We start from the raw sequence: 25,904 nt of genomic DNA on the forward strand, positions 1-25,904 counted from the left end.
GCCAGCATTGAACAGGAGGGACAGGCTCTTTAGCATACAAGAATTTATGGCGGAGGCTAAGAGATGGACTAGAAATGCTTGCAGCATCTATCTACAATGACGCAAGTATTTCATTTCGGACCCTTATTCAGAGCAGGCAGGTACTCAGAGGCACAAACATACGAATGTAAAGAATTTGTCACCTGGTTTCAGACAACAATAATTTCCCCAGTTGGAGCTGTCTCGTTTCTCACCCTCCCATTAGTTTGTCACCCTGACTGTGATAAAGTAGCAATATTTTTATTATTTTCACGATGTGTACCTCGGTTCTAATTTTGCTTTCATTCTTCTTGCAGCATAAAACGTCCTACAACTGGTATGAGTTTTAACCACTCTCTTGTGAACCCTATGCATAAGGAGCCTCAGTTATCAGTCCTAGCAGTATTCTCTATAAAACAAATAGGAAAAAAAATTCTTTGTTAATTTTGGTCAAATTTTTGCTCTGTGCTTTGAAAAAAAAAAAAAAAATTTCATTAAAAGTTTGTGTGGGCAGAAAGGAGAAAAGGAGAATGGATCCATAGTGGCCAGATCTGGCATACTCTGAATCAAATGGCACAAGCTGAACACACATCTGGGACCCACTTTTCTACACGTCACACTGTTATTGCATAGCTCACACCAACTCTCCTTATGTCAGATACACAGGTACTATACCAGTGAAATCATCATATAAATACCTGGATGGACCTTATTCAACTCTTACTACAAATCCTTTGGCAGGGCTCTGAAATAGCTGCATTAAAGCTGCTGAGGCTGCGGTTTATGGAGCTGGACACAGATCATGGGACACTGGCTCCTCGAACCCTCCTAAACAGGTCTGCAACTCGTAGATGCTTTCATGCCTCATCTCCCAGTACACCCCCTTGCAAAGGATATGTACAGATATATATATTCAGGGGTGGAAAGTCAACTATTTCTTAACACAGAAAGACCTTAGGCTCAAGACATTGAAAAAGTAAAAAGCTTTGTCCCCTGGACATTGAGCCAACCATTCGCAGATTCAACTAGCGAAGCGTGCAACAAGAAGTGATGTGAAGCTGCAACTCACGTGCTTTCTGCAACCCACCCCCTGGATTCATCCTGACAACTGAAACAAGCTGCTGACTCTTCTTCTCCAAACCCTGACCCAAAACTGTCCCCCTCTTGCTGGCACTCTGCGTATGCGCACCAGGCTCCCACAGAAAAGTGACGGGCCCAGGTTTTCTCTTTTGACCGACACCCTTGCCCACCTACTTAGTGTATTTCCCTCTACCATCTGGAGAAAAGCAAATAAATGTAAATTCCTCTTAAAACCAGGAAGGTATCATTTTCCCTCCTTGACATAAGGTTCAAAAAATAGCAGCCCTCCCAAGTCCACCATTGCCTTCTTTGAGGTGTGCCGGGAGAGGATCCAGCTCCCTCTCCATCCTCCACGAGGGAGGCCATTTGCCCTGGCCCAGTAGCCTCCACGCAGGGAAATCCACCCTTTGTTCTTCTGTGGGCATCTTTTCCTTACGTCGATGGATCTCAGCGCAAGGACAGTTGGTAGCGGCCCTGTACAGACGGGTGTTAGGCACCTACGTGCTTATTTTGAATCTGTGCCTTAATGCCTTCTTCCTTCTTCAGAGGTAGATGGTGACCAGCTGAGGCCACAGCTCAGCAGGAATCCCTCCTACCAACCCAGTCACAACAGCGTGTGCCAGAACAGGAGACGGCACGCGCATACAGAGACACACTCAGAGCGCAGGGCTAGTGGAAATAACAGTTGTGACCTGAGGAACACTTGCTTTCTTCCTGGAGAGGGTGATAAATGAAAAGTGGTTGATCCTTCCATACAAAAAAAAAAAAGAACCCAACACCCAAAGCTAAAAGACAAAAACAAAAAAACCCAGCAGGGACACCAGCTGAAAGCAAAGGAAAAGAAGATAAAAAAAACCATCAACAATCCAAGCAGGAAACCCTCTAAACAATCTCAAGCAGAACAAAATATACTGAAATTCAGAAAATCCAATAATTTGATACAGGTAGCAGGAATGAGTAGGCTTTGTTTGGAAATTGTGAAGGGAAGAGGACAAAAGCCATTGCTTACTATGCATGGCTGGCACTTATCAGTAGAAAGGACTACATTTCCATTTCTTTTTCAGTTGAAGCTGTCACTTCCATGGTAGTGGCATCTGTGGGATTCCAAGGATGTGTGTTGTGATAAGAGGTCCTGACTTTTTGGAGGCAGTTGGTATCTTGACAATCTTGATGGCCTCAAGTGCTGTGCTGCTGTTGGTTACTAACTACCAAAGTAAAGGAAAACAGGAAAGACAGAGCGCCCGGTGCTTTCAAGATCTGTTTGATGCACATCTAAAGCTTTTGGAAGAATCAAGTCTTTTAATATTTGGTTTCTTCTTATTTATTGATGCAGTGGTATGCCAGGAACAATTTGTCACTGAGCCTGTAGAAACCCAGGATAGAAAGGCAAGGTAGTGCAAGGTGAAAGGGGAGATTGCATTGTATTTTGCAGCCACAGCAATTAGAAAGATAGTATCCAGCCATCAATGGAGTTCACAGCTAAATGACAAATATGTTTTGACTCAGGTGGACTCGCTGGAACAGGAGGAGTTACTTGTCTCTGAAATTTACCTCAATCTTAAATGGTTTAGCAGTTTCAGGAGTTTAGCTTAGGCTGGAGATTTCAGCTGGAACGTGGGAGTTTCTCTTAGGCAGAGGCCTATGCCAGGTCAAAAGAGTGATTCTTAAGCATTTAGGAAGCTGCATCTGTCAGAAAATATTTTGTTATGCCTGGAAAAAAAGATTTCAGCTCTGAGATTTCTTATTCAAGCTGCATTTATATTATTGTCAGTTGCCTGAGAATTTTTTAAAACTTACTTCAGTGCCTATTCCTGTCTACTTACAATTTTTCATAACTGTATCTTTGAAACATTTAAAAAGTTCCTAAATCTCTTTCACTCTCTTTTTCCTTTTTGGTATATTAAATCTATATGACTCATGGATCTCTAATACTAGATTGCTATGTGCCAACAATGCACTGTACCCAACCCAACAATGCATGTACCCAACCTGTTTGGCTTTGGGATGCTTCCAGAGAAAGGGTGGAAAAGGTAGAAAATGTTGTATTGATCTAGGTTATTGCAACAGCCTCCACCTTTGCAATGACTGGATCTTCACTGTGATTAGACCAGATGTATGTTGAAGCTGTACCATACTGCCTTTTCCCTTGGAAGCTGTTTGCAAACAGAGGCATTGCTAACGCAATGTTTACCTGGACACCATTTGGGTGGCATCTCTTTTTTATATATTGTTGATGTTTTCAGCATCAGTATATCAATCTCTTTCAAGCATCTGCTTGTCTTCTCCCGTGGCATCTTTTATAGTCGGGACAACTTACACAAAACAATTCACCATTGCCAGATTGAAAACCTTTTGCAAAACACCTTCTGCACCAATTCCTCCAAGTGATGAACGTGTTGGAAGGCAGCAGCTCTGCATGCCTAAATAAAAATCTAAACCCCCTTATATCTGCTGAGATCCTGCACCTCGTATTTTTTTTAAAACCTTTAATGTGGTTCCTGTTGCTAAAATACCAACAAGGATGATAACAACAGTGATTACAATAATATTTGAAGAGCCAACAAAGCACACAGGGTCTGCTAGTGACAGAGGCTGCTGCCTGCATTTATGTGCCAATGCTACCTCGGGTGAATCGCTCTCTTCTGTCTCAGTGTGTATTGAACCCACAGAAATAATAGAGTAAAAATTATTCCTGAGTATAAAATTGATTTAGAATCCCATAATTAAATTAGAACCATGACTTCCTCAAACACTTCTCAAAATCCTTCTCCTTCTTTAAAGAATTAAAGCAAGGATAAGTTAGCGAAAACAATGCTTTTTCGAACGAGGAGCTTTTTTTTGGGCACCTGGTAGGGGATGTTTTTGAATGTCTGAACGGCACGGCTCTTCACAGGAGGCAATGAAAACAGAAACCACCCCTCATGGGCCCGTGGGTGTTGGTGCAGGGAGCAGAGACATCTGCTGGGTAACCCACCGAGGTGCTGCCGGCTCCGCAGCCCACAAGGCAGCATCGCCAGTGCTCATGGCCAAAAGGAGCCGGCAGAGCAGGAGACGTGAATTGCTGCCAGTTCATATCCCCCACATCACTTTGTTTGGGACTGAATGAGATCTGTCAGTCTTCTTTTGGAGTAGGGTTTCATGGCCAAGATAAAGACCTTGCTCCTGACCTCGCTTCCCTCCTCCCACAGTGTCAGATGCTGACCCGCCTGATGAACGAGTTAATTTAATAATGGTTCTCTCTTCTTTGCCATATCTGCTTCTCGGGTCATTCAGATGATACCAGGATGTTCTTGACTCCATTTTAAATAATACATATTTTTTTTAAGGTACTCTTAGATGAGGAGAAAGGAATGAGAGATACTGTCTTCTTAAATCACAGTCCTGGTTAATTACAGCTAGGTTAAGCACTGAAGGCCAGAATTCAAACCCAGACTATTCAATTACTGTAGCTAAAAAATAATATTCCCTAAGATTCAGGGTGTTACAGTGTCATCTTCATAATGAAAAGTATTATTTTTCTGGCAGGGCACCGTCCAGCTAGGTTAATGACACTTCTGATTCTGTTATCCCTGCTGCACTACCTGGATTTCTGCACGACAAGAGCTTGGTTACTCCCTGCATTTTGGCATGTATGCTTTGGCTCTCTGCCTCTGAGCTTTAATGGGAAAGCATCACAAAACTAACCAGTAAAAACATCGCTGCCTCACTCAAGGTGACGTCTGACTCAGGAACAAGGGAGTTGTAGTCGCTGCCTATCTGCAACTTACTTTAAGTTTCTGCAGCCTGAAATATATGAAGGATTTCTAGGTGGGATGAAAACAGTTAGTAATTCCACAATATCATGTCTGCATTGGGCCTCCAGTGCATGCCCAAAGGTACCGTCTGCTTCTTCAGCTCTGTGCTGCTCCAGCTACGCAAAGCAGAGGGCAAAGTGGAGGGAATCATGTGGAATATATGTGCTATAATGGCTTTCTTCTGTTTAGGCACAAGTGGGACTTCTCACTGCCCTGCACTCTACACCCATCAGCATCGCCTTCAGGTGCTCCATGAGTAAAACAGCTGCTCTACATTGGAGACCAGACCAGTGGCTGAAGTCCTGTCGAGGGAAACAATGCGTCTGGGATCAGCTTTTTCTCTGATTTCCTGACCTGCTTAGCGTGGCTTTAATGCAGCCCAACATCTGGCCTATTGCCTTCAGCGTAGTCCTGGCCGGAGCTGTATTTGTTGTCTGGGACTCTAACAGACTGTTTTCAAAACAGTCAGCAAACAGCTACCTGTCCAAAGATGAAATTTCTCCCACGCCGTTTGCTTGGGTATTAATCTTTTGGTTCCCTTATTCTTTAATTTTCAAATGCACGTAAAGGTGGAAGAAATGTTTGGGTTTTCAAAGAGGGAAAGGAGGGACCACAGATGTGGAACTGGAAAGGGTAAGCATGACAGAGAAACAGTCTTGAGCCATCAAGCAGCTCAGGAGGCACATTTGGTCTGTATTTGGCACTGACACAGCTAGCTGTTATTTATCTTCCATATTCATCATGAAATAGCTCTCATGACATCATTCACTGGAGTGATACAGAGCTGTTGGCTAAAGCATACATTCACAGCCTCGCTTACCAAAAATACTGAGATTATGCATGTAGCCAAATATTTCTGAAACAGTCCAAGTGGCTCTTCAATGCTTCAACAAGTTATTTTCTTTCCACAAGTTCTTTGTCTTTCACGTGTCGGCTCTGTTTACCATCTCATGACATTTATTGCTTTTTACAAACTTCTCAAAATATTTTAAAACTACAGTTTAAGCATTGCAGTGACATGAACCAAAAATTCAGGCTTCCTATGTCAATGGTGAAAAGGAAAATCTGAAGTTTAGTCATAATAGGAGGTAATACCAGCCACCAGATTTGTGGTTCCCTGCAACCAACACCTCAGGGCTTAGTTTTATTGGTGGTAAATAACTCTGCCTTCTCTTATTCATGCTGGATGCCTCGTATTTCTAAAAAAACCTTAGTTCTAGAAGAATATTCTAGGAGACCAAACATGCTATGGGCTATGGTGCGTATTCTCTGAACCCCTAACAGGAGAGGAGGCTGCGTGCCATTGTGCCTTGTCTAGCTGCAGTAACTAAATGGGGACCAAAGCACTCCAGTGGGTGTCAAGTTTGTTATTTGCATTTGCTTTTTTCTTTAGACTTTTGAATCTGCTCCACAGCAATCCCCTTATTCAGCAACTACATACTTCTGGTTTTTCCTTGACTACAAAGATCCGTAACTTCTTAACACTTTTTTCCAGTATTATTCTCATTTGCTTGGCAAACTTGTAGAAGAAAATTAGGAAAAGGTGATGAAGAAATCAGAAGTTGCACTGTGACTCACTCAATGGAAGGAAGATGTCTGATTCTGGTAATCTGTTCTGACAAATTAAAATTTATGTTAATAACAAAACTATTCAAGATGGGTAATAAGGTTATTTCAGGAAGATTTGCCACTTGTCTGGAACCCAGGCAATAGAGAAAACCCAACGTACTGAAAAACATAGGTTGCCAAGTTCAAAACCAACCTTTAATTTTATGCCTCGGTTTTTACATTTAAAATTAACTGGATGTGCATTTTTGCAAGAATGATTACATTTAGATAACAGCTATTAGCATGGAGATCTCTAACTGAGGTCCAACTCTGAGGTCAGAAATCAAACGTGTGTTTTCCACGTAGGATGGCTAAGCATCTAAATTGATTGCCTCTGCCACTACCTGCAATTTTGTGCCGGCTATTCAAAATAAGGAGCTTTCAATCTTTATTTCAAAATTTGGTTCACACCACTCATTTATTAGAACCTTCTCTTTTAAGGATTCAGCTGCACATAATGACACCAAAAACTAAGGCTAGACATGCATGACCAGTTGATGATACCAGAATAGTACATCAAAGAAAGTGTCTTGTAGATGACTGGTCAATAAATCTGCTTGACAATTTAATTGGTATAATTGATAAAATCCATATAACTACTAGGGAGGAAATTAAATTACTTTGTACAAATCAGATTGGGATTTAGATTAAAATTTTCTGGGTCAATTCTGTTTCATGCAAATTATGTTATGGAAGACCCCCTGGTTTGGAACACATTTATTAAGCTTTCTCATAAAAAGTGTATTAATTCATGTTGAATGGAGTAGCCTAATATCCCTACACACAGCGTATGGATGTTTCCCATGTGGTCTTCAAATCTCCACAGCTGTATGCGCAAAAATGCCACAATAACTGCAAGTAGTATTGCTGGTTTGTTCTTACGGGATCAGATAGTGCCTTAGGAGACACAACAGGTTGTAGTAATGCTCTGACGAGAGGGGTGTTAAAGCACCATTCACCTGTGTCATTCATAAGACCTTTTACTGTATTAATGGTGAGCTTTAGGACTTCATCCAGTCCTGAACTAAAGAAGAAGATGGCTGGAACTGCTGAATGGAGGTCTGTTGATTGCGTTATACAGGTAGGGAGACTAAATAATTGCAACAGCTTCTTCCAGCTTTACAACCCATGAAAGAAAATGCATTTTTTTTGCTTTTCAAGCTTGATGGAGAGCAAAGGAAGAGCTTATTCTTTCTGGTACGTGGTGGAAGAGCGGAAGGATTTTTGCTGATCCTGTTGTTTCTGTGATGATGCATCTGGACCTTCTCAGGTCCTGCAGGAGAGGCACGATTGCTTCTGCTAAGTGTCAGAGATACGTATTTCTGGTACGGGCGAGTTTAATGGAAGGAGATCAGTAATCCTGGCATGCGGCCTTGGGAGTGCTTGAACACACCCGGGAAAGCCGAGACACGTAGGAAAACTGAGCTCTCAAATGGGATGGGTAGACAAAGCCTGGAGGCCGCTCCAGTCCCCCAGCCGGCTCATGGGAGATGGTGCTGCAGCCACTGCGAGGGGGAGATGCTTTCCATGGGAACGTAACACCATCTACCAGTCGTCAAGGAAAAGAAACGGTCAGAGGCCTGCTGCTTGTGTTTACATGACTGCATACCAGCTGTACAGTAATATTGTAATAAAAGCTGTTTGGGCAATGATTGTTATGCTGGTGCTGTTTAGCAGCTTGCTTCCAATATTGCATTACAAAAATTACATATTTCATATAATCAGGTCTGTCTCTTACTTAATCATCCCACTCTATGTATAAATCTTTAAAATGGACAGGTCTATAAATCACATGCATTTTTCATTTACCGTTTGTTCTAAGCCAGGCAGTTTCTTATTTAAATTGCCATATGAATAAATCTAATAATCCTTATTCACTTACATCATCTCAAACTTTAAATCTAGTTCTGACTGAGGTCATAAGTGAAATCAGTATTAAGGGCAAAACTAGCAGCTGTAACAACTATAATAGCTCACCAAATTATGTTAACGGGCTGAAATAACGTTAAAAATGAGGAAGAATTGAATTACATTATTAAAGCATGCTATGCTGAATCAGGCAAACATTTAGCCTAACCAGAGATCCTGAATGTGCATGTACTGAGTTTATCATCGCACTAGTCCATATGCCCTGGATAAATGAGGAGTAAAGACACTTCCCCAAATGTGCCTATTTATAAACTGCATTTGTATATGGTATTATACAGATTTTTTGTTTTAATGCAATAGCTAAATTCTATACAACTGAACTCACAGCTACAGCCAGAAATACACTTCTTGGTCTAGAATGGGCAGTTTTGCTGGTCTTTTATCAGTTGTGATTCTGATCCTTTTAATCAGCAATACAGGAGATCTCACGGATGAGCTATCAAAATTATTCCCCCCTCTTCCTGCAAAACCCAACAAATCCCATTTGGCTATTAAAGAAAATGACAGGAGGACTGACTCAAGCACTCCATCTGTCTCAGAAACAACTTACAATTTCAATGAAAATTCACGCACCAAAGGAAGTGGAAGATCTCTTTGGTGGTGCAGGAAACAGCTATCTGTCACAGGGGAGGGTCTGAAAACCTTCAGCATTACCCCCAAGCAACGATGGATTTCAGAGGCTTTGCTTATAGCAATCGCCAAGGTGTCACAGCGCTTGCCTCTGCGTGAAGCCTCCTGCGGCAGGTTCTGCAAGGAAGTGTCCCTCCAGAGCTCAGCTACTTCACATTCTCACGGCTATTTTTAATAGTAAGCGGACTTTCAGCTATTATTGTTTAATGTTTGGATCGTTGCAGCCTATAAACGAGAACTACATCATCCATTACATCTACTTATTTCCAGCGCCGATGGAAAGAGCGTAAGCAGCAGGGCAGGATCCTTCCCCTGCTGCACCCTTCCAGCTTCTGGCCATGCACGGCACAGGGTCTTCCCTTGCCAGAGGTTGCATCTGGACCATCATGTTTATCAGCTGTCCCTGGGTCTATTTCCTATGAATTCATCAAATTCCCTCTTGAACCCATCTGCGCTTTAGATCTCCGCAATGTCCTCATACGCTGCTTGGGGCAGTCTGCTATCTGATTGTTTCGTTAATCGCCCCTTATATCGTATGATCGGTTTTGTAAGAAACAGTAAAAAAAAACATTCCTTGTTTGCGTTTGCCATGCTGGCCATACTCCTACAGACCTCTCCCATTCCAAACCTTCACGCCATACTTCATATCCACCCTCTTGCCTGTTTCCACACCTTTCCACACGCAGTAGCGGGGGTTTATGCAGTGGCACACTGATGCTCTTTCCCATTTGATTTCCAAGACAGGGTCACATTTTATTTGCCATTTTGTTCAGGAACAAAAGCTGCCAATGCATGGGCTCCACTATACTGGGTCCTGTACAAACATAATAAATGACACATACGACAGCCTGTGCCCATGGAGATCCCAGTATAGGGGATAAGAAACAAGAGGTTTTAAGAGAGACAACCCAGCAGGTTGCAAGCTGCAATCAGGTGTCTGCAGGAGGGACAGAAATAAGTATCTATACACAAATCTGAACTATTTGGTAGGTGACATTGCTGCTTTTTATGTGCCATTATTGGTGAGGTTATACTTTATTGGTATTGGAAGAGGTGACTGCCAAGAATGGACTGGGAGGATTTTTATGTGACGGCTTTACAGTTTCAGTATAAGCAAAAGTACACAGGGCAGACTGAGGGAAGTGTGGGAAAGGGAATTCCACCTTTCTCTAATTCAGTGCAAGAGAGTCCCTGATCTTAACATCCAATTAATCCCTCTCTAAACACATCACCCTGTGAGCGTCTTGTTTGCATTTGTAAGATACTTGGTGTTTTACGAAGAATGGCCAGGAAGCACACTTGGCTGTGACAAGCGTTGTTTAGAAGCATTTGTCACGCTGCTGGTTTGGGAATATCTATGCAAGGGCTACGTTTCTCAGCAGTCTGTTTGGCATTCATGAGCCGGACAGGCAGGAGGAGTGCTGGTGGGATGGACGGGAGGTCCCTGGGCTCAGCGGGGTTCAGGACAGGGAGGGGACAAGCAAAGCCCCAGCTCCCCAGTCCCTCTTGACACCAGCCACGTCCATCAGCACTGCTGGAGCTGAGGCCAAGCCTGAGCATCCTCAGACAGACATCACTTGTGTGGGTTTCCCCAGTACCATGCAGTTTGTTAGGACAAAACCATCTCAGTTTACCTTTATGCATCCTTTTTTCACAGTAATGACTTTTCTAGGAACGGGCTAATTGGGACAAGTAACCAAGAACTGCTGCAAAATGTTCTTTTTTCTCACTGTACTTAAGAAAATTCTGCAAGCAAAGACACATACACACATAAATAAGGCCAGGATAATGCATTGGAAAACACTCCTAGCTCATTCATTTTGCCAACTGTAATTATTTTTTATTCTCTATAAAATGAAATAGTACAATAAAATTTCATGGTCAATATGCACATCATTATAACTGTATTCCCTTACATTTTACATACATTTCTACAAACTAGCAAGGAAGGACCTGCAAACATTTCATACTAAATCCCCGCGGAGAGGGCCAGGTCCTTCTAGATTTTAAATGTACCTGATGAGCAGAACCACATCTGTGTGCACCAAGATACAGTAAACATCTGCGGCTCTCTATCAGCTGGGACAGTGCTGGCTTCACAAGCAATTCATGGCAGCCTCGAAGAAAATCATGTTAGACCTTTGTGCTTTCACTCTCTCTCCTATGACTTTAATATTTTCTGTGACTCTGCAAATGCTAACAGCTGTCAAAAATAAATAAGGCACATCTGAGTTGCTGCCTTCCGCTGCAAGAGATCTCCAAGCGATTAACTAACAGAGGTCTTCATGATCCCCCTACATCATCTGCCCATGCTTTCAGTACATTCAATACTTACACATCCACAGTACACTGGGGATGTCAGATGCCATTTCTCTCTGCAAGCAAGCTTTAAAACAAAATGCACCACACCGGCCCTATTCTGAGCTGGTCCTTTAAGAATGGAGGGAACTTTTGTGGACAAGTATCCTCAGTTTCAGTCATAACTTCTTTTTAACGATGGAGTCGGAGAAGAAGTGGTGGTTTTGGGGGGCAGGCATGGGAGAGGGACCCTGTGGGTGGGGGGGAAATGTGTTTTTGCATGTAGGCGTGCTGGTAAGGATCGGTGGTGGGAGCTCCATGAGCAGAGTGGGTTAACTTTTCTTCCAGCTGCCAGAGGGGAAAAAAATAACTCAGAGACTGCTGGGAGTTGCAGTTTTAGATTACGCCAGCCTTTAGCCGAGGAATCTGGCAAAAATCCCTGCTGGAAAGGGCACGATGTTTATGCAGACCTTTCTCTGCACGCGGGAGCGTTTGATGAAGTCCGAAGTGCGAACTCCTGTCCCAAAATGCTGACGCCTCCTCCCTTCTCCTGCAGGCTGTGAAACCCAGAGCTCCTCCTGGCCCCACACCCCAGGGGTGAAGCCCTCACTCCTTCTGTCCTTTCTTACTCACTTAACCCATGATCTTAGGAGTGGGGTCCACTCTAAGTTAGGGATCTTGCCTTTCCTCCCCTCCTCCAAGCAGTCCTGCTCGGTACAGGGATGTCATGTCTGAAGTACCTGTCTCAGAGCCATGTCATGCACTTGCCCACCTCTTGGCACCCTGAGCCTGAAGTCTCCATAGAGTATGTGCCTATAATTAATATTTTTCAGGGAACCATAAGGACTGCCTTTTTTTTTCTTCTTTTTTTTTTTTTTCTCTTTTAGTAAAAGCAGGGCACTGTTGTTTGCCTCTCACTTAATGGTCTGCTTGGTTAAAACATTCCCTCTGAGCAGCCATGGATTTCGGACCTTTTTCCACATAAGAAAGAGGTTTCATCTCCTGTCTCTTGGAGAGCACCTTCATGACCACCACCTGACCAGAAAGAAATGACAAGTTCGTGGGGGACCCCGATGCTGTCACCTGGTGGTAGGATGCTGATGCTACTCATACATTCATTCAATGCAAACTCCACGACCAGCGTGGGAGCTGTGCCTGCTGTGCTGCCTGGTGGCACAGCGTCACCCGGAGAAAGGCTGAACAAACCACCCAGCCCAGCCAGTCGCCTGGTACCCTTCTGGCTATAAAAGATGGGAATTTGAACCCCTTTGGGCCAAGAAGGGAAATCTTCAGGTCATTTAGGCCGCGTGCAAAGGAGGGATGACAGCTCCTGCTCCAGCTCCACCTTGTTGCTACGTGTCTGTGAACATGGATGAGATGGGTCGGACTTGGGAGACTTTGTCTGCCTGTGTGGCTGCGAGCTGGGGCAGGGCAGGAGCTCCAGCCCATGCTGCCCAGGCACTTCTGGAAGCAGGACCACGGGCACTGCCAGAGGTGGATGTAGGCAAGTCAGGCATCCTCACATGATTTTTTGGAGCCAAATTTTGGCCTCTGCTGCCTACAGCTTGCCTAAGCTGCCTCTGGGTTCTGGATCGTAGAATCAGAATCATAGAATGTGTTGGGTTGGAAGGGACCTTTAAAGGTCATCGAGTCCAACCCCCCTGCAGTAAGCCGAGGATGCTGAGGTTTAGATAAGGACCCCGAAGTGAAGACAGCTGAAGTCAGAAGGGAGTTGGAAAATCTCCGAGCACTTCTCCAGGGACCTGCCAGGAGGGGGCTCTGAGTGGTGAGGATCCATCCATGCCTCCCATCCAGCACCCCTGGCCCACCTGGCTTTTCTGTCTTTGGAGCTTGTAAAGGGTGAATAGGTCAAATTAATTCCTGGGATAACACATACAAATGATTTAATGCATTATATTTCAACTCAAACCGGTGCACATCTGTGCTTGAAGGTATGAGGGATCTGGGCATCCAAATTTCCCCTAGCACAGTAATTCACATTCAGCACAAATAGGGAAATGATGCACTATGCTGTATAACATCTATGTCTTAGTGTCAGTGATTAACTTTCTGTAAGCTCTGACATGCTTCTACATTAATGGGAACAAATGAAATCATAGAGCAGCTGAGCAGTTGAGCCCGATTAATTACGGAACCATGTGGTACAATTTCAAAATGAAATATATCTGTTGCTCCATTTTTACTTACAAATGGATAAATAAACTCATGTCAAGGTAACGCCTTAATGGTCTGCCAGTAAAAAAAGCACTGGCAGACAGGTTTACAGGACAAGATCTATGAATGTAATTTCTAAGCTTTTTTCTTGCATTAAAGACGATACTCCGGACTTTGAGTTTCTCTCAAATAAAACACTGGGAAATTCCCTCTGGAAGTAATTGTTAATATTTTTGAATTAGCATACTGTACCATCCTCTGTACCTTCAAAACTGTATCTAGCAGTACCTGCCAATCTTCACTGCCAGGAGATAAAGAAGTGTTCTGTGCTATACAAACTGCCAGTGACAAAAAAAAGGAAAATTAACAGTTGATGTGCAAAGTCTTGGTTCTATCAGACTAAAAAATGCCTCTCTTCTGCGTCCTGCCTCCTTCTGCACTCAAATGCTTAACATACTTTTGGGAGCTGTATAAATAAATAATGCTCTTATTTGATGATAGCATTCCAGAAAGAGTCATTTGTAAAGAGATGAAGTGGCTTCATGAAGACAAGTCATAATCTGCCTTTCCACGATTGCTGTCATGGGTATAATCTATACTACACACTACTTGAGACGGGGATTAACTTTTGAATTTAGGTCACTACAAGCGCCCAGCCCAAAACATTAGGTCTGATTTCTAATTGTACAATACCCTTAATTCCTGATTGCTGCAGTTCTTGATCGGTACTGGTAGATAAAAGTGTAATACAAATCTACACAATCCATTACAAAATTAGCCAGTACTAATTTATTGGTGAATTATTGTTATTCAAATAAAATGCACTATTCTAAGTATCAGTAGAAGCTAAGTAAAGTAATTTACGTTATTTTTACTGAAAAAGAGGTGAAGCAGGAGGAAAGCTGAAAAAAGATGAATTTTGTTAGGGCAGGGATAAATGTGAGTAATTAGGGCACACCAAAAATTAAACAAAGCACCACACCCAGCATGAAAGTTAGCACATTTGTTTTGTAAACACAAGTGGGCTGAAATCGTCACACATTCTTCAAATGAAGAGCTAATGGCCTTCTTTCAATGTATACATCTCTCTTCTTTTCACCCAAAACTCTGCGGTGTTCAGAATCAGAAGATTTTTTTCAGCATAAATTAAATCATCAGAGCCCGTATTTGTCTGACGACAGTTTGAACTTGGTATACACATGAGCTTGGATCACAGGCTTCATAGCTTACTTCCTTTTCTCTCTTGACCTTCTGATGATCGTGTACTTCACCCCATCCTTGGTTCCCTTTCTTTTATATGTTGGATTCAAATAAATGCCCTCGCTTTTCAAGGTTGCCTCATTCTTTGGCTGCCTACGTTGGCTGGAGACTGCCTACTTTTGGCTGGAGACATTCAAGGCCAGGCTTGATGATGCTCTGAGCAATCTGATCTAGTTAAAGATGTCCCTGCTTACTGCAGGGGGGTTGGACTAGATGAACTTTAAAGGTCCCTTCCAACCCAACACATTCTATGATTCTATGATTCTATATTTCTGCATGGAAGGAAAGGTCTTTCAGGTAGTGCAAGGTGTCCGAACTGTCTCCTGTCCACTCCACTGTCCTCTGGCATAATTTTGGCCAGGTCTGTGCAGGAAATTTCTTGGCTCTTTAGGTCTGTAGTAGGTTTACTAGTTGTCTTTGTGATCTTCTTTTTTTGACAAAAAGGTTCTGTAGATACGTGTGTGTGTGTATATATACACACATATATATATAATGTATATATACATATATATATATAAAGCTACTTGTTCATCACTTGCTGAGCTGATGTATTCGTGAAGAAAAAAATATTTTTGCCAGCACATGCTTTTTATTGGTGTAAATTACATTTGCAAACCTCTTTTAATGGGGATGAGGCACAGCCCTCACCTAATTCTTGCCTAATGCTCTCATTGTCTTTCCTCCTCTCCTTGAGCCCTGTGTACTTTCCAGCTACATTTTGCACTTGGATCAGCCACCCCTTCATTAAGATAATTCCTCCTCTGCTTTCAAAACTTTCTTCAGATGTCTTCCTTCCACTTAGACTTCGGTCGGTGTGCCCTGCGGCACTATCCGCAACTTCACTTGATCTTTTTGTTCTTATCCTCTATATTTGGATTAAATTATCTTTTTCTTGGGGCAGGGAACTTGCTTCCTCTGCCTTTATGAAGGGACGTTTTCATGTCTGGGAATGCAGAACTAGGAGAATACAAGCGAAGAAGAAAATGTTTTCAAATTCTCTTCTGAAATTTCAGCTGTAATTTTGCTGTTGGATAGGCAAACTGAAATCACCATTTAAAAACTACCAGTGTAATCTCCAGAAGCAAAAAAAAAAACCAAACCCTTGAGCTCTGCAATTAGAAAATGGAAGAAGATTGCTTTCCATAAATGTGTTATGGTTTGCGAAGATCTAGATACAGGAATGAATAGCTAATTCGCATGTATTATCATTTAAGATCCAAATCTACTAAACACACCCCTGACTTGAAAGAAATCTAAGAATAGGAGGCATGCCAATTACTGTAATCCTTAAATTATGCATACCTTTCAAAATCTTCTATCAATGTCTTAAGTTTTTCTTCATAGGTGGTTTCTGCACTTCCTCCACAAGGCAAAATAAAACAGTGGTTTATTCCAATAAATGTTGTGCCCGAGGGGCTGCTATTTGTTACTAGGAATTAATTAATTTAAGAGATCAGCCCTTGTCATACAGACCTAAAAGGAGTTTTGGTCCATCAGATCTTGCATCGTACTTCAGAAGTGATCAGCATGTAGAGGAAAACGCTCTGCTTCTTTTCCCCAGAAGGGAATCAATTATTCAACAACATTAATGCAGAAGGCGGCAAGCAGAGAAAAACTTTCTCCTTCAGTAAGTTAAAGAAAACCTTTCACATCTGACTGTCTCAGAAAGATGCAGACACAAGATGATTTTGGTTTTCTGTTTAAGAACCTGGAAATAAATGCATCTGCTAGCTGCAAAGGTAATCACTATACAAACATATGGTATGCAGTGAGAGAAAAAAAAAATTATCGTTTTTTCTTGGCTTATACAGTAAAAGGCAGGGGTAGCTTGCTTACATGACAAAGGAGGCAGAACCTTAGGGCACAGGTTCTGAGGAGCGTGCTCGTTCTTGAAGTCAAGCAGCTATGTAGTTTGTTCTTAATGCACGGCCTGAATGCACGCAACTGGATTCGAGGGGAAATGGAGCTGCCGTCCCTTGTTTACACAGAGAATTTCTATTTCTTTAACTCTCCTGGTACCACGGCGTGGCCTCCCCTCCCTGGTTTCAGCTCTGTAAGTGCAGAGATTCTCATGGCTGAAATCTTTGTCTGGGTAAAACAATATTTTAATTTTAATATTAAATTATTTAAAACCTGGCTGCACAGGTTGAAAGGCTCTTTCCAAAGCTTCTCAAAGCGTCGTGTCACTCCTGGAGGAGGCTGGTCATAGATATTTCCTTTGCTAATGCCATAAATCCTTTCTTTTCACCTGCAGCTTTATGACCTGAATTGAATACGAAACTGGTCAAGCTCAAATGCTCTTTTGAGCTTAATAACTAAGAGAGTTCAAGTACAAGAATAACATTGCCACCATCAGGGCCAGCCACCTTTGGGTCTCTAGCTCCACCACCAAATACCTCCGTAGGAATGGGTGAGGACCAAGTCTGAGTCTCAAGCAAGGAATTCTCTGTCCTGCTCCACCCTGTGTCAGAGATGCTGTACCTCCACACCCTGACAGGAATTATGCTATGCCTAATTTTGGCTAACTCATCATTATTCATGCATACTGACAACATTGAATATGCTTTGCTTCTGTATCATCTGCCAGCATATCCATATTCCTCACAATCATGACAGGAGCATGGTAGAAGAGTGAGACGTAAGTCTCCAAAGCCTGTTTTTTGTCAAGTATCTTTTTGTTCTTGTTGTTTTCTATGAGAATTTGGGCCATATTTGTGAGAGCAAATAAGAGCCTGATTGCAACTACTGTGCTTGCATATACTAATCAAGTAAATGCAAATGCTTAACACCTCTTTTTGGAACATTTGTGCATGTGGTTCTCCACGCGCAGGTATAATAGTGAGAATTATCAGATTCATGGTCTCAAAGACAACCCTCCTCCATGCAAATAAGAAAGTCCAGGCATCAATAGAATAGGGGACCAAAGCTCATGGTAATTGATTGACTCAAAGTCTGTCTAGAGAGTCTGTTACAACTCTGCTGCCAGATAAGACTATCAATTAAATACTAGTCTAGCAATGGGTTTTGGAATATGGTCTTCAAAATGCTGGACTTGAATGATACATCTGTCTTATGGAGTCTCTGGACAGATGGATTTTATGTGCCTCTACTGAATCAGCGCTATCTGAATCTGTCCTGAGGCATCCAGTTCTCCTGGCAGGCTCTGAAGAACTGCAATCATTAAGTGTGATTTTTTTTATTTTTACTTTTCTTGAGGTGTACTTCTAGAAAATTATTTTAATGCCATAATCAGTCATCAAGAAATACATAGCTGCAATTAGCAATCCAATCTATGGGATGCTATATTCCTTTGTTATGGGAAGAATTCTCATCTGTGCGTTTTTTGGCACGAGGGGATACCCTCAAAACTGTTGAGATAAACATCCTAAGAAAGCTCCAATTTGAGACAAGTCTTGAGGCGCCACGTTTTCGCTTTGGCAATCCATTACAGCGTTTTAGGAGGCAGATCAAAACTGCTTATACAAGCTAAAAAAGCTCCCCTCAACTCTTGCATACATGTGTGGGCGTGTTCTATTTAGAGCTTGGTGGATAATGAATAATTTATCCAAGATCTTTCACCTCCTTTGTTTGTAAATTGCCCACACGAGATCACAGTTTTCCTGAAAGTATTTCTTACTGGAAGTTGCTCCTTGGGCCCCATTGATTTCCACTTTTCACCAGTTTCTATCTTTTTCTTTGTGTCCTATTTTTCTTTTGTCTTTTTCTCTCTGGACTCTAACCGCTTGTGATCTGTATGTATCACTCACTACCTTTGTACATGCTACATATCACTGCATTGTGGTCAGACTCTGCTCTTGCTATTTTTTGCCCCTAAACCTGGGTGGAGTCATCCAGACCCAGACAAAATGGATGTAAAATGCTTTCAGCTCAGAACAGGAATGTTTTATGCTTCCTTTGTACTCAGTTTGTACACTCATAAATATGTATGTAGATGCAAGGAAAACGAAAAAAGCAATCCGTTGTGGTTCATCTTATTCTTTCGCATTTACCTGCTAAGGTGCTGTAATGATTTTGCTAAAGCTGCTACATTTTTGCTTTATATTTTTCTTCTCTTGTCACGTCATTCTTTTTCCCAGTTCCCTAACTTTTCCTTTGTTTTTATCACAACTAGCATTTCTGTAAGGCCACATATTTGCCTGGGAAGGAATAGCAGCGACAGCTCAGCAATCACAGTAGTTCATTTCTATTCCTTTCAGATGCAGAAACGTCAGTTTGTACCTTACTGAACTCTGATACTGTGACAGTTAGAGGTTCAACAGTTTAAAGCTTCCCAGCCTGTTCCACCTACCTGAGACCCGTTCAGATACTGTAACCCACAGGCATGGGGGATCATTCACCAGTTCTCAGAAATTCCCGGTCCCACGGCAATGCTGGAATATTGGATTTGCATCTAGTGATTTTTGTCACTTGGCACCAGCCCCTCTCAACTTGTCTCGATCACACAGACTCAGAAGACTCTCAGGTAGGCTGTTTCCTTGGAAGCTTTGTTCTTCTCTTCTAACCGGGGATAAATCCCTTAATTGCAGGTTCAGAGTCTGCAGAATGCCAGAGATGCCAACCCAATCACATGTACACGGAGGGGAAACAGGCATGCTGCTGTCCCTAGTAGAAAATAAATATGTCTAAAAAACACTTTATAGGCTTTGGACAAATAACATCTGGGTCTATCATAAACAGCACATTGGAAATATCTCCTGTGCCCTTACGTTTTCTTAGCATCAGTGTGGCTTTGAGAAAAGACTACCCCTTGGTTTTTATGGACGCTATGGATCCTGCTAGGATCCTGCAATCTTTTGTTACTTTTGCTGTAAATACCTGGAAAGTACTACTAAGCACGAGAAACCAGAGAGTGAAACACAATTATGTTTCCTTTTCAAGGGGAGTTGTCTCTTCAAGTAACAGATGACAAATCAAGAAATGAAGTTGGAAGGAAACAGCATGGCTAACAGTTTAAAAAGAGAGGAAAGAGGCAGATTTTAGATTAATTTCAAGTGTTGCTTACGGTGCAGCGCAGAACAGAGTAGTGTTAACAGCAATGTCGTTCCAGGGAGGCTTAGGGAGGCCGTACGTGGTGTGTTGGCAGAATCAAGGCGGGCGGGCTCCCCGCTGGACCTACCGCTCTTGTTTCCAATGTGCTACCAAAGAGCAAACAAATTGCAGGCGAAATCCAAAAGTATCATTAAACTCTAAAAAGGCAAGAGCAAAAGAGAAGTGACAATCTGGGCTCTTATAAAACCTATGACTGTCTGATCTACAGCAACATGGAGGTCTCCTGCATCCAGTACCGAGAGGTTTTGGTCTTCCGGCTGGTGACTTTCTTTAGCTTGCTTTGCAAGTGAAACTAAAATGTACAAAGCAAAGCCCTGAAAAATCTGTCTGTTCAAAAGCAAGTATCTCAAGTGCTGACAGCTTTATTGCTGTACAGCAGGGGGGGAATCCTAGGAGAGATGACTTGCAAAAAAAAAAAAAGTGTTTGTTCCATTTGTTGTTCTTTTATTACAACCCTCCCTGAAAAACTAAATGATTCTTATAAATATGTTTCCCTGCTTTCTATATTAGCAGTTCATCTAAATTGTGACTTCTGCTACCTCTTTTCCAGGTATCTGCCTTGAAGACATTAAAAATTATCACTGTACTCTTCCCCCCCTCCCCGCTTCTGAAAATCAGGACGATTAAAAAGAATGTTTTGTGAATTGCTGCATTATTTAGTTGCTGGTGTCACTAGAGTGCTTGTAGGTTTTAATCAAGCATTAAAATACGGTTACGTGCTTCAGAGCATGTAAATCCATTGGCTTCTTATCTTGGGGTCTAAGTCTGGAGACAAAAATAACCCTGAAACACTTGGGTGAAGTATAGGTATGCAAAGCTTTGTTTCCTGTATGGCAGAGGAACCAAAAACACTGAAGCCTCTTATTCCTTCTAGCTTCAGTGACTGTGAGCTACGCTGCATACCAAGCTTCACTCAAAGCTGGTTTGTCTGCTTTTCTGGGGGAGGTGAGAACTGCCTAAAGGCCACTAGTTTCTTGGCAAAGCCACGAGCTATTTCTTTACGATAAGAAACGAGAAGTGCAAGGCAATACCCAGTACCCAAGTCCACCTATTTTTGTGGTTCTGACTTAATGTGCCTTACAGTGACCAAAGTCCTACTAGGTAAAAATAGCTTACGGGGGTCATAACACTAAGCACATCCTGTTGTGTTACCCCCTTGTAACCACAGGATAACTCCTCCGACTTTACCGGAGTTTGCCCTCACAAAACCAGGTGTTTCCAAGGCAGCAGAGAAGTGGGTAAGTCGTCTGCTTGAGTAGAAAGGCTGCACTGTAGAAGGCTGCCAGTAGGAATGTCCTGCCTAGGTCTGCTGCCACACCTCCTGCATGGGGCAAAAAGACCTTGAACAAAGCGTCCTGCTTCTCCATTTTATTCCTGCCGTCCACAGACACCCCTGAGCTTTGACTGCTCCAGCATACAAGCTGCGAGGGGATGTTCAGTCGCGGCTGTACAAACGTGTGTCACCACATTGCAATCACTGTCCTCTAGACTGGCACCTCGACCTTGTGATGAGCATAGCAGACTTGCTTAAAATGATGGGATTTCCAAGAGAGTCTGGGGGATTTGGGCACAATCTGTGCTGCAGCAGAGGTTTTCACTAGGGATGCGCTCACCCGCTCTGCAACTGGGGCACAGGAGCAGGACATGAGACGGGTACGTGCTCTCTAGAGGGGACACACCTGCAGGTGGCTTGCCTGTCTCGAAACAGCGAAACCAGAGCGTGGGATCCACACTCCGCTTTTATAGTCATTGACACTTCCCTTCTCAACAGGCTGTTCCCTGTGGTGTGCGAAGGAGACCCCTAGCACCACGGGGCAAGAGGCAAAACCCATCTCCTGTCCAGCCTTCCCCCTCAGCATGGCCATCACTGACGTGGGGCCACCAAGGCCGAGAGGGTCCATTGGAGGAAGACGCTGTGAGTGATGGGGTGAGGGAAGCAGCTGGCACAGGGGTGCGCAGGGGCAGCAGGCAGCGCTCGCTCAGTGATGGTGTTTTATCGCAGTGGGTTTTCCTATTGCCATTTAGACATGACTTCTCTCAATTTGGCAGCGCTGGGTACGGCAGGTGCCTGGCTAACTTGTGCAGTGCCTGGTATTCGTGGAGTGTCTGGCTTGGCTTGCTTCTTGGTATAAGGGTGCTGTGCGTGATGTGACAGATCTCTGCTATGGAAAGGACAATCTTGCTCGAACCTTGTCAATCCCTCAAAAGCCATCACCCCAGCCTCTTCCACGGCTGCTTCCTGGTCCTTCCCTGTCCGTGGCTGAAGGAGATGTGAGCAGGAGGTGAGGGCAGGGAAAAGAGCAAAGTGTGACCAGACCTGGGCATTGGCTTCGTAACTCAGATTTGACAGTGATAACTGGGCTGGCTGGCAGAGAGGAGCATCAAGAAAACACAGCGTCTCGTGTGGAAATCCACCTTGGCAACAGCCAGCTCCCAGTTTGATGCTGTTCAACTCTGCCCACTCACACTTTTGGGCTGTAAACTGCTCAGGATGGGTGTGCAGGGGACCTTCCTCACCCAGTGTGGGCGCTCGTGTTAAAAGGCTCGTCTCTGTTTAATTGATTGGGAGAGGGTCTGCCAAGCTGAACGAGGGCAGGAACCTAGCTTCAATACACTGTTTCACCTCCTCTCTCCACTGAACGTCTCGGAACTTCCACGCTTGCTACTTAGGCACTTGAGAGATGCATCTCCATAGATTTAATTTGCCGTGCTGCATCAAGAGACACTCAAAGCATCGCAACCTAGTGACAATAATCTAACGCTAATAAATGACCAATAATCTAGGATTGTTTTAAAATGTGCAGCAGTGATAAACATTTATTGTGTTACAGACAGCATTTATGACAGCAGCTCTATTCATGTCGGGGTATAATTCAGTGGTCTGTGAAGATGTAGTCAAGGCATAGGATGATTCCAATATTGCTTTAGACTGGCAGGCTTTTAGAAGTCTCTTGCGCCATATTCTTTACTTCTTTGCACCTTGTATCATCGATTCTGCCAGAGGAAAAATCAATCCGATCAGAGCAGTCACTTTGCAATGGAGGAGATTACTTAGTACGGTGAGAAGCAAGGAAGAGGCTGCACTCCACTGCCTTGAGTCCTTCCCCAATTTCATTCTTCATCAGCTTACACCTTTCTCTACTGTCTGTTCAAGAATTACTGGTTAATGAGATTATTAACCACTGACCCACTCTCTGTCTTAATTATAACTGGGTATTTGTGGCAGACTGGCAAAAAGTCTTTACTAAGGGGGTACTTTGGCACCCCGAAAGTAACATTGCATCTCTGAATTTGATTACTACTTTTCTTACTATGAGTTTATTCTGCATTCTCACCCTGTCATCTTTTTCCCAATGCAGATGAGCATAGATATTTGGAAAGTAATACAGACCGCTGTTGAAAGCGATGGTTTGAAAAAGGGTAATAAATTAATTAGTAACAAATTGCATACCCTTCCATCTGCATATTACTTGTTTAAAGCCAGGATGAAGGTGAAGTTGGCTTAAAAAAAGCATTTCTTCTAGGGAGTCGAAGGTTTCTGCACCATGTTGGGAGTGTCGATCCAGTTGTCACTGTGGTTGGTAGGAGCCAGCAGGCTATTTCATAGACATAACGATGGAGTGGACCCTAATCACCGGGATTTTTACTGCCTGCCTCAGTGCTGTGAGAAGATGCTTGTTTGCTGTGGCGTAGCAAATCACCTCAGCGCAAGCTCAACTGAAAGCACGTGAGTTTTCCTAATGAAATGAACGGGTCCTTAGCACGTTATGAAGCACCTACTGGGTATGGGAAATATTGTTCCCAAAACCAAGCATTTTCTTTGCAGAATTTAAGCTTTAATCAATGTTTAATTATAAAGGCTTGTATTTCAGACAGTTTATAGATAAAATACCACTATATGTATGACTGTTTCACAACAGACATTTAAGTGCATGTGCAGAGGGAACACATCACACCGCATAAGGCAACCCACGTCTGTAATTAATAACACGTTTTGTGGAGCTTATGCTTAACTGAAACGTAAGAGAAAATTGCTTCAGGAAACTAAAATATGCAAAGACATATAGCAAGCATTTACGGTGGCCTCAGCTGTATGAAACATAATAAACATATAAAACTCATCCATATGGTTTAAATAAATGGAAGCGTGTGTTCTGAGTTAATGAAACATGCTTAGCGGAGCGCCATTCATTCTCCTGATGTGGAGCTGGGAGGTAGCGTCACCTCACACTCCAGCCAAGCGAGTAAGGCCCCCTCTTCTGAGGACATGTGTCAGTATTTCCAGGTGTGGAGCTATGTAGTTAAGGCTACTGTGTTTTATTTTTAATTCCGGCCACTGACTTGTTCTAAGGGAGCATGCATGGACAAACTCTTTCCATGCACCAAGTCATGTGGAAGCTCAGATCTGTGTGGCAGAAGTGTTTGCACCCAAAATCAAGAGGGTCGCTGGGGGAACTGTCACAGGGAGGCTCTGTTCTCCCAGCTGTATGGAGATAGATGGTGTCAGCCCTGAGGTCCTACAAAGTTGAGCCTAAGCCTGAGCACCACCCTGAATGCGATAGGGACCGAACCCTTTCGATGGAAGGTAAGCAGCTGAGCAGGCTGAATGCATGTGGAAATTTTAGCTTGAGTTCTGGTCTGTTTATATGAAACCATTTTTCCTACATAAGGGGAATAGGTCAGACTGTTATAAGCCATAGGCCATGCAGAAACTCCCTGTCCCAGCGGTGTGAAAGTGGCCCTCGGACACCAGGAAGGATTCCTTTGGCATGGGGTGCCATTGCCCATAGGGCTCTCACGCCTCAGCAAGGTCAAGAGAAGGGGAGAAGGAGGGATGGGGCATGACTAAAAAGAACTGTTATTGTTACAGTCCTACAGTGCCATATTACTACGGCAATAATAATTTAAAAAAAAAAAAATAAATCCCTGAATTTGTAATGCTATTACACACCCTGAATTATTGCAGCCGGTCCTGGAAGCAAGTCGTGAGCTCCACGTGGTTGGGCAGCTGAGGGATGGAGCCAGGCAGACTGCCGGGGTTTAACCCTCCTTAATGGTATCCAACTTCAGGCGCAGCTGGGGAGATGGAAGAGAATTTGTTAGGCTTTGCATTATCCTTGTCTTTCTAAGAACAAAAGCAATTAGACGCAAAGCAGCAGTCCCTGACATTCTGCTTTCTAGTAAACATATGATAGAGTCTCCCATATATCAAATGAGTACCACTGTTAATAAAAATTTAAATATTTACAAATATTATTAAGAAAAAGCAAGTTATCAACCTCAACTTTTCAAGATCTTTTAAATGCACGCACCAAAACCATCGCACTATGTATTTCCTGAACAATCTTAACTCTGCCTCTGACTCAGTCCTGCCTCAGGGTGGAAAACTGCTTGAGACAAGGCAGCAACTAGGCTTTTGAAATTCGTTGCCAATTCCCTATCAAGGAGACCTTTGGGTGAATCAGATAAGGGCCTGACTGTACCCCTTAAAACCAGACTCTACATGCGCATTCAATTATTTTGTGTGAATGCAATGAGTAGTAATTGAATTAAACTCCTCTCCTGGCCAATATAGCTTACCATTTCCTGGTCTAAGAGGGATGGTTTGAGAAAAATCTGTGGGGTGCAGAGAAGGAGGAAAACAACGTAACATTTTATGAAATCTCTGATCATGTATTATTTGTTTCTGCTCCATAAACTACTGTTTTGATAGTATCTTCAGGCTGTTCTCCTGATGGATGAAATAGGATCACCCAACCAGGGAGCAGAGCCAGTATCACAGGACTTTTGTAATCACAGGCAAAATCAATTTAGCAGGAATTGTGTGTGCAACACACCCCCCACCCCCCCAAAAAAAGGACCAAGCATTCTTAATTGATTAAGAAACAAAGGCTCAAGTTACTACCCTCACGAACAAAAAATGTTAACTATGTTTGGGTAATGAATAAATCTGGTGAAATTGCAAACTAAGTGCAGCTGTTATACAAATACAAAAAGGAGAAAATTTGTATTTAATTGCTCACTCAGCTATATTAATTGGTA

This window comes from Rissa tridactyla, chromosome 2, assembly GCF_028500815.1.
Source record: "Rissa tridactyla isolate bRisTri1 chromosome 2, bRisTri1.patW.cur.20221130, whole genome shotgun sequence".
NCBI lineage: Eukaryota > Metazoa > Chordata > Aves > Charadriiformes > Laridae > Rissa > Rissa tridactyla.